We start from the raw sequence: 12,960 nt of genomic DNA, 5'->3' as shown, positions 1-12,960 counted from the left end.
CAGAAGTGCACAAGCAGGGGGAGTGGCAGGCAGAGGGAAAGGCAGAAGCAGGCCCCCTGCTGAGCAGGGAGGCTGATATGGGCTCCATCCCAGGACCCTGGCATGATGGATGACCTGACCCGAAGGCAAATGCTTAACCGACTGGGCCCCCCATGCGCCCCTCTAATTTTTTCTTTTATTGGTGATATTAACTTAGGTTACTTGACTGTGGTTGTTATGCTGGATTAATCCACTACGAATTTAATGATTTATTCCTTTCTAACTAATAAGTAATTTGTAGCATATTACTGTGAAACTATTTAGGTATTCTTTTTCATTATGAAAAGTTAACTTATGTGTTTTCTGTTGCAAATAACCGTAAACATGGCAGCTTATAATAATCCAAATGTATTATTTCACAGTTCTGTAGGTCAGGAGTCCGGTGAGCCTTTCTGGGCTCTCCTTAGGGTATCACAAGGCTAAAGTTAACGTACCATTGACACTATGTTCCTTTCTGAAAGCTCTGTGGAAAAATCCATGTCTGTGTTCATTTAGGTTGCCAGAATTCAAGTCCTTGTGGTTATAGGTCTAAGGTTCCCATTTATTGCTGGCTGTTGGCCAGGTTCCTCTGTCTTAGCTTAAGGCTGTTTGTATTTCTTCTCTAATGGCCCCCTCCATGTTCAAAGCCAGCACGTTGAGTCTCATGCTTTGAATCTAACTCTTTTGCTTGCTTCTTCAGCCATCATCTGGAGAAATTTATCTACTATTAAGGACTCATGTGATTACACTAGCCAAATTCCTTTCACCCCTCCCTCCAATTCTTAAGGTCAGTGGTGCTGTTTTACATAGTACAGTCATGGAAGTGGCATTTCCTCACATTCATAGGTTCTGGAGATTAGGGAGCATGAAATCTTGAGGGCCATATGTAGAAATTCTGCATACTATAGTATCCATTCATGATTCTTGGCTGAATGATATATTACTTTGATGGGTTCCAAATGTTGAATAATCTGTTATTATTTATATGTTTTAGTTGATATATTGCTATAAGGATATGGGAGGGCTTTACATTCTATTCTCTCTTCATTTGTTTAATTTGTATATGCTAATATTCTTTCTTTGTCAATATCTCTATCATTATTTATTTCAATGTTCTTTTGTGTCACTGGTGGCAAGTGGGGGCCCCTTCTGTATGGCTCCTGCTAACCCTTTTACACATCACCATCCTAAAGCACTTCATTACTTTCTGCCCTCATAAGATGCTAAATGTATATTTTGCGTTGTCCTTTACCTGGCTCAGAAATCAGTTATTTCTCCAAGGAGTTCCAGTTCCTTTTAGTGAGATACTGTATTTAGAAAACAACATCTGGTTGTACAGTGTTCTGTTCATTGCCACCAGGATATCTTTGGTTACAGGCCCTTTCACAGAGAAAGTGGATATCTGTGTTAATATTTCATGAATTGATATTGATAGTTTTGTTTTCTCATTTATTTTTAAATTCTAGTATAACTAAAATGCAGTTTTATTTTATTTTCAGGTGTACAGTATAGTGATTCAGCAATTCTGCACATTAAGATTGCTCTTAGTCCTTTTCACTTACTTCACCTACCCACCTGCCCTCTGGTAACCACCAATTTGTTTTCTTTTGTTTGTGACTTTTTTTCTTTGTTTTGTTTCTTAAATTCCACATACAAGTGAAATCATATAGTATTTGTCTTTCTCTGACTGACTTATTTTGCTTAGCACTATATCCTTTAGATCTATCCATGTTATTGCAAATGGTAACATTTCATTCTTTAGGCTGAGTAATATTCCATGGTAGATACATACCACATTGTCTTTATTCATCTATTGATGGACACTTGGGTTGCTTCCATATATTGGCTATTGTAAATAATCTGCAGTAAACATAGGTGTGCACATATCTTTTCAAATTAGTGTTTTTGTGTTTTGGGGTTAATACCCAGTGGTGGAATTACTGGATCATATGGTAATTCCAATTTTAGTTTTTTGAGGAACCTTTATATGGTTTTCAATAGTGGCTGCACAGTTTGCATTCTTGGCAACAGTGCACAAGGGTTCCTTTTTCTTCACATCCTTGCCAACACTTGTGGTTTCTTGTGCTTTAAATTTCTTCTGTTCTGACAGGTGTGAGGTGATATCTCATTGTGGTTTTGATTTGCATTTCCTTGATGATGAGTTGATGTTGAACATCTTTTCATGTTGGCCATCTCTATGTATTCTTTGGAAAAAATTTTTCTTGATGTCTTTTGCCCATTTATTAAATTGGATTATCTGTGGGTTTTTTTGTTGTTGTTTTTTTTTTTTTTTTTTGGTGTTGAGGTGTGTAAGTTCTTTATATATTTTGGATAGTAACCCATTACTGGATATGTCATTTGTAAATATCTTCTCCCACTCAGTAGGTTGCCTTTTAGTTTTGTTTATTGTTTCCTTTGCTGTGCAGAAGATTGCGTTTTGATGTAGTTCCCATAGTTTATTTTTGCTTTTGTTTCCCTTGCCTCGGAAGAATCACCTAGAAAAATGTTGCTATGGTGGTTGTCAGAGAAATTACTGTCTGTGTTCTCTTCTAGGATTTTTATGGTTTCAGATCTCACATTTAGGTCTTCAGTGCATTTTGAGTTTATTTCTGTGTATGGTATAAGAAAGTGGTCCAGTTTCATTCTTTTTTTTTTTTAAATATATTTATTTATTTATTTATTTGACACAGAGAGAGAGAGAGAGAGAGAGAGAGAGAGATCACAAGTAGGCAGAGAGGCAGGCAGAGAGAGAGGAGGAAGCAGGCTCCCTGCTGAGCAGAGAGCCCTATGCGGGACTCCATCCCAGGACCCTGAGATCATGACCTGAGCTGAAGGCAAAGGCTTAACCTACTGAGCTACCCAGGCACCCTCATTCTTTTGACTGTTGTCTGGTTTTCCCAGTATTTGTTGAAGAGACTTTTTCCCATTGCATATTCTTGTCTCTTTTGTTGAAAATTAATCAACCATATAATCTTGGATTTATTTCTGGGCTATTATATTCCATTGATCTATGTGTATTTTATTGTGCTGGTACCTTACTTTTGATTACTACAGCTTTGTAGTATATCTTGAAGTCTGGGATTGTGATACCTTCAGTTTTGTTCTTCCTTTTCAAGATTGCTTTGGTTATTTGGGGGCTTCTGTGGTTCTGTACAAATTTTAGGATTGTTTGTTATAGTTCTGTGAAAAATTCTGTTGGTATTTTGATAGGGATTGCATTAAATGTGTAGATTGCTTTGGTTAATATAGACATTTTAACAATGTATGTTCTTCCAATCCATGAGCATGGAATGTTTTTCCATTTCTTTGTGTTCTTTCTTTCACAAGTGTTCTTTAGTTTTCAGAGCACAGATCTTTTGCCTTTTTGGTTAGGTTTATTCCTAGGTTCTTCTTGGTTTTGGTAAAATTATAAATGGGATTATTTTGTAGTACTTTTTAAAGAAATTTTAGAATTTTAGAAAAATTTTAGAAAATTTTTTCTAGTACCTCACTATTAGTGCATAGAAATTCAGCAGACTTCTATACATTGATTTTATATCCTGCAACTTTATTGAATTTGTGTATCAATTTTACTAGTTTTTTTTTTTGGTCTTTAGAGTTTCCTTTATTATAGTATCATATCATCTGGAAATAGTAGAAGTTTGTCTACTTCCTTACCAATTTGGATGGTTTTTATTTCTTTTTATTTTCTGATTCCTATGGCTAAGACTTGCAGTACTATATTCTGTAATAGTGGCGAGGGTGGACATCCCATGTTTTGTTCCTCACCTTAGGGGAAAAGCTCCCAGTTCTTTCCCCATTAAGGATGATGGCAGCTATGTTTTTTTTTTTTTAATAAATGGTGTTTATTATTTTGAGGTATGTTCCCACTAAACCTACTTTGAGTGTTTTTGTCATGAATGGATATCATACTTTGTCGAATCCTTTTTCTGCACCTTTTGATATTATCATATGGTTTTTATCCTTTCTAGATTGAATGAGATGTATCTCATTGACATATTTGTGTATATTGACTCACCTTGCATCCCAGGAATAAATCCTGCCTGATGATGGTAAATGATTCTTTAATGTATTGTTGGATTCACTTTCCTAATATTTGGTGAGGAATTTTGCATCTCTGTTCACCAGGGATATTGCCCTGTGGTACTCTTTTTTTAGTGGAGGCTTTATCTGGTTTTGGTATCAGGGTTACACTGGCCTGATGGAATGAGTTTGAAAGCTTTTTTTCCTCTTCTACTTTTTGGAATAATTGAGAAGAATAGGTATTAACTCTTCAAATGTTTGGTAGAATTCACCTGTGAACCATCTGATTGTGGATTTTTGTTGGTTGTTTTTGAATACAGATTCAGTCTTAATGCTGGTATTAGTCTGCTCAAATCAAATTTGTTACTGATTCACTTTTGGGAGATTATGTTTCTAGGAATTTTTCCATTTCTTGTAGGCTGTTCAGTTTGTTGGCATATACTTTTTCATAATATTCTCGTATAATCCTTTGTATTTCTGTGTTGTTTGTTGTTATTTCAACTCTTTTCATTTCCAGTTCTGTGTTCTCCCTCTTTATTTTTTGATGAGTCTGGATAAGGTTTTCAATTTTGTTGATTTCTTCAAATAACCAGTTCCTGGTTTCAGTGATCTGTTGTATTTTGTTTCTTTTTTACTTCTGCTCTTATTTTTTTTTTTAAAGATTTACTTATTTGACAGAGCACATGCATGCAAGCGGTGGGAGGGGCAGAGAGATGCAGACCCCCCTTAGGAGTGGGGAGCCTGATGCAGGTCTTCATCTTCCAACTGGGAAGATCATGACCTGGGCCTACACCAGGAGGTGGGCCCTCAACCGTGTGAGCCACCCAGGTGCCCGTATTTCTGCTCTTGTTTTTATTATTTCCTTCTGCTGTTTGGGTTTAATTTGTTATTCTTTTTCTAGTTCCTTTAGGTGTAAGTTTATTTGGGGTTTTTCATACTTCTTGAGGTAGGCCTGTTTTGCTGTAAACTTCCTACTTGTAATAGCTGTGTCTGAAAGATTTTGGACTATTGTGTTTTTGTTTTCACTTGTTTACATTTATTTTTAGTTCCTCTTGGATTTCTTGTTTGTCCCATTTACTGTTTATTAGCATGTTATTTAATCTTCATTTTTTTTAAGATTTTATTTATTTATTTGACAGAGATCACAAGTAGGCAGAGGCAGGCGGGGCGGGGGGAAGCAGTCTCCCTGCTGAGCAGAGAGCCCGATGCGGGGCTCAATCTCAGGACCCTGGGATCATGACCTGAGCCGAAGGCAGAGGCTTTAACCCACTGAGCCACCCAGGTACCCCCTAATCTTCATGTTTTTATGTGCTCTCCACATTTTTTTCTTGTGGTTGATTTTAGTTTCATAGTGCTAGTGTTAGAAAGGATACATGGTATGACTTCCACCTTTTTGAATTTTTGGAAACTTGTTTTGTGGCCTAACATTTCATCTGTTTTGGGGAATGTTCCATGAGTATGAGAAAAGAATGTGTATTCTGCTGTTTTAGGGTGGAATGTTCTGAATGTATCTATTGGATTCATATGTTCCAATGTGTCCTTCAAAGCCACTATTTACTTTTTGATTTTTTGTTTGGATGATCTATTGATGTAAATTAAATCCCTTACTGTTATTGAATTACTATCAATTGCTTCCTTTAGGTTTGTTACTAGCTGCTTTGTTTTTATGTGTGCTCCCATGTTGGGTTCATATATATTTGCAGTTGTTACATTTTCTTTTTGGATTGTTCCCTTTATGATTATGTAGTCTCCTTTTTTGTCTCTTACAGTCGATGTTTTAAAGTCTATTTTGTCCTATATAAATATTGCTAGTTTAGCTTTCTTTTCACTTCCTTTCACATAATAAATGTTTTTCCATCCTTCACTTTCAACATGCATGTATCTTTAGGTCTGAAGTGAGTCTTTTGTAGGTAGCACATAGATGGATCTTGCTTTTTTATTGCTTCCTTCACTTTTATGTCTTTTGATTGGAGTATTTAGTCCATTTACATTCAAAGTAATTATTAATAGTTATGTATTTATTGGCATGTTATCTATTTTTTGATTGTTTTTGTAGTACTTCTCTTGCTCTCTTCTCATTGTTTGCTTCCGTTCATTAGTGATATGCTTGGATTCCTTTCTCTTTATGTTTTGTGTATCCCTTACCAGCTTTTGACTTGTGGTTACCATTATGCTTATATATATCATCTTCTGAATATAAGCTGATGGTTGATTAAGTTCGAACCCATTCCTAACGCATTAAAGTTTTACTTTTCCCCACCCCACCATGTTTTCATATATGGTGTCTTATTTTTCATCCTTTTATTTTGTGAATTTTTCTATTCCTTAGATTTACTTAATTTTACTGCTTTTGTGCTTCCTTTCTTCTTACTCCTTAGAGTATAACCTTCTCACTCAGATTATCCCTCTTAACATTTCTTGTAAGGCTGGTTTAGTAGTGATGAATTCAAGTTTTATTTGTCTGGGAGCTCTTTATCTATCCTTCTGTGAATGATAGCATTGTTGGTAGAATACTCTTTTTTGTTCAAATTTTTATAAATTCCAGTTAGTTAACATAATAGTATAATACTGGTTTCAGGAGTAGAATTTAGTGCTTGATCACTTACATATAAAACCCAGTGCTCATTACACCAAGTACTCTGCTAAATACCCATGACCTATTCAGCCCATCCCCCACCTACCTTCTTCCATCAACCCTCCATTTGTTCTCTGTCATTAAGAGTCTCCTTTGGTTTATTTTCCTCTCACATTTTCCCCCCTTCCCATATGTTCATCTGTTTTGTTTTTTAAACTTCACATGAGTGAAATCATATAGTATTTGTCTTTCTTTGACTAACTTATTTCACTTAACATAACACACTTTAGATCCATCCGTGTCAATGAAATGGCAAGATTTCATTCTTTTTGATGGCTGAGTAATATTCCTGTGTGTGTGTGTGTGTGTGTGTGTGTGTGTGTGTGTGTGTGTGTAGACTGCATCTTCTTTATCCATTCATCAGTGGATTGACCTTTGGGCTCTCCCCATAGTTTGGCTATTGTTGATACTGCTGTAAACATTGGGGTGCATGTACCCTTTCAAATCTGTAATTTTGTATCCTTTTGGTAAATACCTAATAGTGCAATTTTTGGGTCATAGGGTAGGTCTGTTTTCTCTTTCTGAGGAACCTTCATACTGTTTTTCAGAGTGGCTGCACCGGCTTGCATTCCCACCAACAGTGTAAGAGGTTTCCCCTCCTCCACATTCTCGCCAATATCCATTGTTTCCTGTGTTGTTAATTTTAGCCATTCTGACAGGTGTCAGGTGTTATCTCATTGAAGTTTTGATTTGTATTTCTCTGATGATCACTGATGTCAAGCGTGTTTTCATGGGTCTGTTGGGCGTTTGTATGTCTAGGGTAGGTGTTTTTAACATTTAGTGATGTTGAGCATCTTTTCATATGTCTGCTGGTCAGATTTTTGTCTGAATATTGATGCCATAACTTTATTTTTTCATACTTTATCTTTTTTAAATATTAAACGATTTACTGTAATGAAGTATTTTCAAATTTAAATTTTTTCATTATTTAATGAGCAGATATTATGTATCATTTATTGTTTAGGTAATGATACAAAATGCTGAGCGAAAGAACACATGGACCCAGCTTTATAACATGAGTAAAACATTAACAAAACAATCATAAAGATAAGTATATATTACAGCTTTAGACAACCATTAGGAAGGAGAGGTATCCAGTGCCATACAAGTTTATAGTGAGGAGATAAAGGCACTTACCAACCGCATTGGATTGTCTTTTTTTTTTTTTTCAAGATTCTATTCATTTATTTGACAGAGATCACAAGTAGACAGAGAGGCAGGCAGAGAGAGAGGAAGGGAAGCAGGCTCCCCGCTGAGCAGAGAGCCAGATGTGGGGCTCGATCCCAGGACCCTGGGATCATGACCTGAGCCGAAGGCAGAGGCCTTAACCCACTGAGCCACCCAGGCGCCCCTGGATTGTCTTTTTTGAGAAGATGTCTATTCATGCCTTCTGCCCATTTATTAACTGGGTTATTCATTTTTTAGGGTGATCAGTTTGGTAAGTTCTTTATAGATTTTGGATAATGATCCTTTATCAGATATGTCATTTGTAGATATCTTCTCTTATTTTATAGGCTGCATTTTAATTTTGTCGATTGTTTCCTTTGCTGTGTGGAAGTTTTTTATTTTGATGAAGTCCTGGTAGTTCGTTTTTGCTTTTGTTTCCCTTGCCTCTAGTCAACATGTCTAATAAGAAGTTGCTATAGCCGAGGTCAAAGAGGTTTCTGCCTGTGTTCTCTACTAGGATTTTGTTGGTTTCCTGTCTCACATTTAGGTCTTTCATCCATTTTTGAATTTATTTATGTATATGATGTAGGAAAGTGGTCCAGTTTTACTCTTCTGCATGTTGCTGTCCAGTTTTCCCAGCACCATTTGTTGAAGAGACTGTCTTTTCTCCATTGGATATTCTTTCCCGCTTTGTTGAAGATTAGTTGACCACAGAGTTAAGGGTCCATATCTGAATTCTCTATTCTGTTCCATTGATTTAAGTGTCTTTTTTTGTGCCAGTACCATACTGTCTTGATTACTGTAGCTTTGTAATATAGCTTGATGTCTGGAATTGTGATACCAACATTTTTTTAATTGACCCATTCAAACAATTTATTTTCAATGTAAACATATAAACTCAACATGAGATGCCTAAGTAAAGCAAGCAACACCAACAAAACCAAGACAGTTTCTCTTCTTCTAAGGTTTAGGATTTGCCCAGATTTCCTTATACATGGAATAGCCCATACCGAGAGTCATTGATCCCACAACAAAGCCTTGGGCTGTCACACACGTGTCAATCAGGTGAACAGACATTTGTATTTCCCCTGCTCTTCAATTTATATAATCCCTATGCAACAATTGCTGCAGATGCCACCATTCCAATGGGAACAAACAGTTCCTCTCTAGCTTTTGGGATAAGTTTAGATCCCTGGTCTTCATCATATGAAGAAAGAGAAACATCTGTGCCAGTTGACATAGTGGCTGAAGAATCCTCCTACACTGAGAGGACTTAGGCTCTTGGTAATAAATATATTTTAACCATGTATCTTCTTCCAATCCTTGAGCATGTAATATTTTTCCGTTTCTTTGTGCCCTCTTTAGTTTCTTCCATCAGTGTTTTATAGTTTAGAGAGTACAGATCTTTTACCTCTTTGGTTAGATTTATTCCTAGGTATCTTAATGGGTTTTGGTGCAGTTGTAAATGGGAGCGATTCCTTGATTATTTTTTTCTCCTGCTTCATTATTGGTGTATTGGTGTATAGAAATGCATCCAATTTCTGTACATTGATTTTGCTGAATTCATGTACTAGTTCTAGCATTTCTGTGTGTGTGGAATCTTTCTGGTTTTTTTTTAAAGATTTTATTTATTTATTTGACAGACAGAGATCACAAGTAGGCAGAGAGGCAGGCAGAGACAGAGGAGGAAGCAGGCTCTCCGCTGAGCAGAGAGCCCGACGTGGGGCTCGATCCCAGGACCCTGGGATCATGACCTGAGCGGAAGGCAGAGGCTTTAACCCACTGAGCCACCCAGGCGCCTGGGAGACTTTTTTTTTTTAACATTTTATTTATTTATTTGACAGAGAGACAGGGAGAGAGTTGACAGAGAGAGAGCAAGGGAGGGAACTCAAGCAGGGGGAGTGTTAGTGGGAGAGGGAGAGGGAGAAGCAGGCTTCCCGCCAAGCAGGGAGCCTGATGTGGGCATCAGGGCTTGATCCCAGCACTGTGAGATTATGATCTGAGCCGAAGGCAGACACTTAATGACTAAGCCACCGGGTGATTTTTGATTACTGATTATTGATTACTCAGTCAGTTTAAATTTTCTATTGCTGTTTTGGTTTTGGTAATTTGTGTGTTTCTAGGAATTTATCTTCTAGTTTGCCCAGTTGGCAAGTAATTTTTCATAATATTCTCTTATAACTGTTTGTATTTCTGTGGCATTGGTTGTAATTTCTCCTCTTTCATTGGTAGTTTCATTTATTTGGGTCCTTTCTCTCTTTTTTTAATTCTGGCTAGTGGTTCGTCAGTTTTATTAATTCTTTCAGTGAATGAGCTCTCATTTTCATTGGTCTGTTCTTTTTTGTTTTGTTTTGTTTTTGTTGTTGTTTATATATCCTTTATTTCTGCTCTAATCTTTATTATTTCCCTTCTTCTGCTGGTTTTCACTTGCTCTTCCTTTTTCTAGTTCCTTTAGGTTTGAGTTTAAGTTGTTATTTGAGCCTTTTCTTGCTTCTTAATGTAGGCCTATATTTCAGTGTACTTCCCTCTTAGGACTGCCTTTGCTGCATCCGAAAGGTTTTGGACTGTTGTGTTTTTATTTTCATTTGTTTCCAGGTATTTTTTTTTTATTTCTTCTTTGGTTTCCTGGTTAACCCTTTTATTCTTTAGTAGGATGCTCTTTAACCCCTGTGTATTTGTGGTCTTTCCAATTTTTTTCTTGTGGTTGACTTAAAGATTCCTAATATTATGATCTGAAAATACGAATGGTCTGATCTCCATCTTTTTGTACTTGTTTAGGGCTGATTTGTGATCTAATATGTGATCTCTTCTGGAGAATGTCCATGTGCACTTGAAAAGAATGTGTGTTTTCCTTTAGGATAAAATATTCTGTAATTTTAATATCCTCTCTTTATCACTATTTTTTGCCATTTTAATTACTGTGTGTCTTGGTGTGGACCTCCTTGGGTTGATTTTTTTTGGGGGGGTCTCTCTATACCTCTCTGTGGATCTGGATTTCTGTTTCCTTCTTTAGATGTGGTAATTTTTCAGGTATTATTTCTGCAAATAAACTTTCTGCCCCATTTTGTCTTTCCTCTCTTTCTGGGATCCCTATACGTTCCTATGCTTGATGGCGTTGCTGCATTCCTTTAATCTGTTCTAATTTTTTATTCTGCTATTTCTCTTGTGTAGCTTGATTACCTTCCAGTACTCTGTCTTCAAGGTCACTGATGTGTTTTTGTGCTTCCTCTAGTCTACTATTTATTCCCTCTAGTGTAGTTTTAATTTCATTTATTGTGTTCTTCATCTCTGCTTGGTTATTTTTTTAAAGATTTTATTTATTTGTTTGACATAGAGAGAGAGAGAGAGATCACAAGTAGGCAGAGCAGCATGCGGTGGCGGGGGGACGCAGGCTCCCTGCTGAGGAGAGAGCCAGATGTGGGGCTCGATCCCAGGACCCTGAGATCATGACCTGAGCTGAAGGCAAAGGCTTAACCCACTGAGCCATCCAGGTGCTCCAACTGCTTTTTTTCTTTTTCTTTTTTTGTATTTTATATCTCTTTTTGAGGTTCTCAGTGAGATCCTCCACTCTTGTCAGTTCTAGTGAGTATCTCTAGGACCATTACATTAAATTTCTCTTTGGCATATTGCTTATATCTGTTTTGCTTGCTTTTCTTCCTGTCATCCCCCCCCCCATTTGGTGCATATTCTTTTTTCTCATGTTGTCTCACTCTCTGTCATTTATATGTGTTAGGAAAGTCATCTATGTGTTTTACACTTGTAAGTAATGGTCCTTTGAGGAAGATTTCCTGTAGTTTTCTGCATTGCAGTATCCCCTGTTCACCAGAACCTTGCATTTCAGGGGTGTCTCCTGTATGTGTTGTGTGCACCATACTGTTGTGGCTGAGCCACAGTTTTCTTCAGTGCAGTTGGATCCAATGGCTCCCTTTGTCTATTAGGGGCAAAGTTTGGTCCCTGCATTGTTAATAGTCCAGTCTGGGGACAGCTTGTGCTTGAGTTGGCTTATATGAGACATTTGCAGGGCGCACTCTTAACTGAACTGCAGGGTACTCTCTGTGTATTGTCCCCTGAGACTTGCATAAGTGAGTGGGGCCTGCCATCATACCATTTGTCTGCCCTCAGCCTTCTGCAGGGCTGCGTTTGAACTGGTCTGTGTGCTTATTTGTCTCTTCCCCCAGGGCATGAGTCATTTTGTATTGGTTCTGGCCACTTGTAGGTCTGCTTGCACAATGCCAGTGTTTTGGTTCCTCTTTAGGTGGACTTTTGTTGTTGGGTTCAATGGGCCATATTGGAAGGAGAGGTGGGGGTGTGGGCAGGGCCCATAGTATCAGCAACATTTGCACTAATCTGCTCTAGAGGGGACCTGGAGGGCATGGTGTACTGTTTGCAAGTTAGGTGGAGAGTGTTCTCTGGTCCCTGGTATCAGGACTAGGGGTTGGGGAGATTAAGTGGCACCTGCCCACTCTTTTGTTCTTGGAGTAGTCTCCTGAAGATCCCTTCCCCTCCTGTGCAGGTTCTCAGATAAGTAAATATACCAGTTTCCTTACCGTAAACTTGCTTCTATGTGGTATCTCACTGGGGTTGTTTTTCATGCTGGCTCTTTAAGGGCAGGGACTCCATTTCCTCTTGCTCTGTGGTTTTCCCAGAGCCCAGCCTGCTGATTTTTGAAGTTCAAAGTATTGAGCCCCACTGATTATGAGAATTTTCAGTGTTGAGTTTCTCTCATTTTCAAAGCCAAATGTTACGGAGCTCCTTCTTTCCAGTGCAGGCCCCCCATGCCTGGAGAACCTGGTATGGGGTCTGCTCTTCTCCCTTCTCTGTGCTTGCGGTTTCCTTTACTCTTGCGGACAGTCTCTGGGTCAGTTTTGTTCTTAACCATGTCTGTGCCCTCTCTACCATTTTTGATGTGACCTCTTCTCTATGATTGCTGTGGAGAATCTGTTTTAATAGTCTTTGGCTTGTTTTCTGTGTTATTTACACTGATGTAGGTGTTATTTAGGTGTTTCCATGGGTGGATGGGAGCTTAGGACCCTTCTACTCTATTATCATCTCCTAAAGTTGATATTGATACTTTTAATTCTGATTTCTTACCACAGATTTCATTGTAGTCTTCCTCT

The 12,960-nt window shown here is 37.8% G+C and overlaps 1 protein-coding gene and 1 pseudogene across 2 annotated transcripts in view; one reads left to right on the top strand and one right to left on the bottom strand.

The window, feature by feature from the left end:
• ATRX (ATRX chromatin remodeler) overlaps positions 1-12,960 on the top strand; it is a 290,527-nt gene that overhangs the window by 58,936 nt on the left and 218,631 nt on the right. The window lies entirely within an intron of this gene.
• Positions 8,804-9,095, bottom strand: LOC308337601 (HIG1 domain family member 1A, mitochondrial-like; annotated as a pseudogene). The gene has a single exon. The product of its transcript is annotated as an HIG1 domain family member 1A, mitochondrial-like (transcript).

The sequence above is a fragment of the Martes martes genome (assembly GCF_963455335.1).
Source record: "Martes martes genome assembly, chromosome: X".
Classification (NCBI taxonomy): domain Eukaryota; kingdom Metazoa; phylum Chordata; class Mammalia; order Carnivora; family Mustelidae; genus Martes; species Martes martes.
The sequence above is the reverse complement of the archived record's forward strand: the minus strand, read 5'-3'. Positions and strand labels throughout refer to the sequence as shown.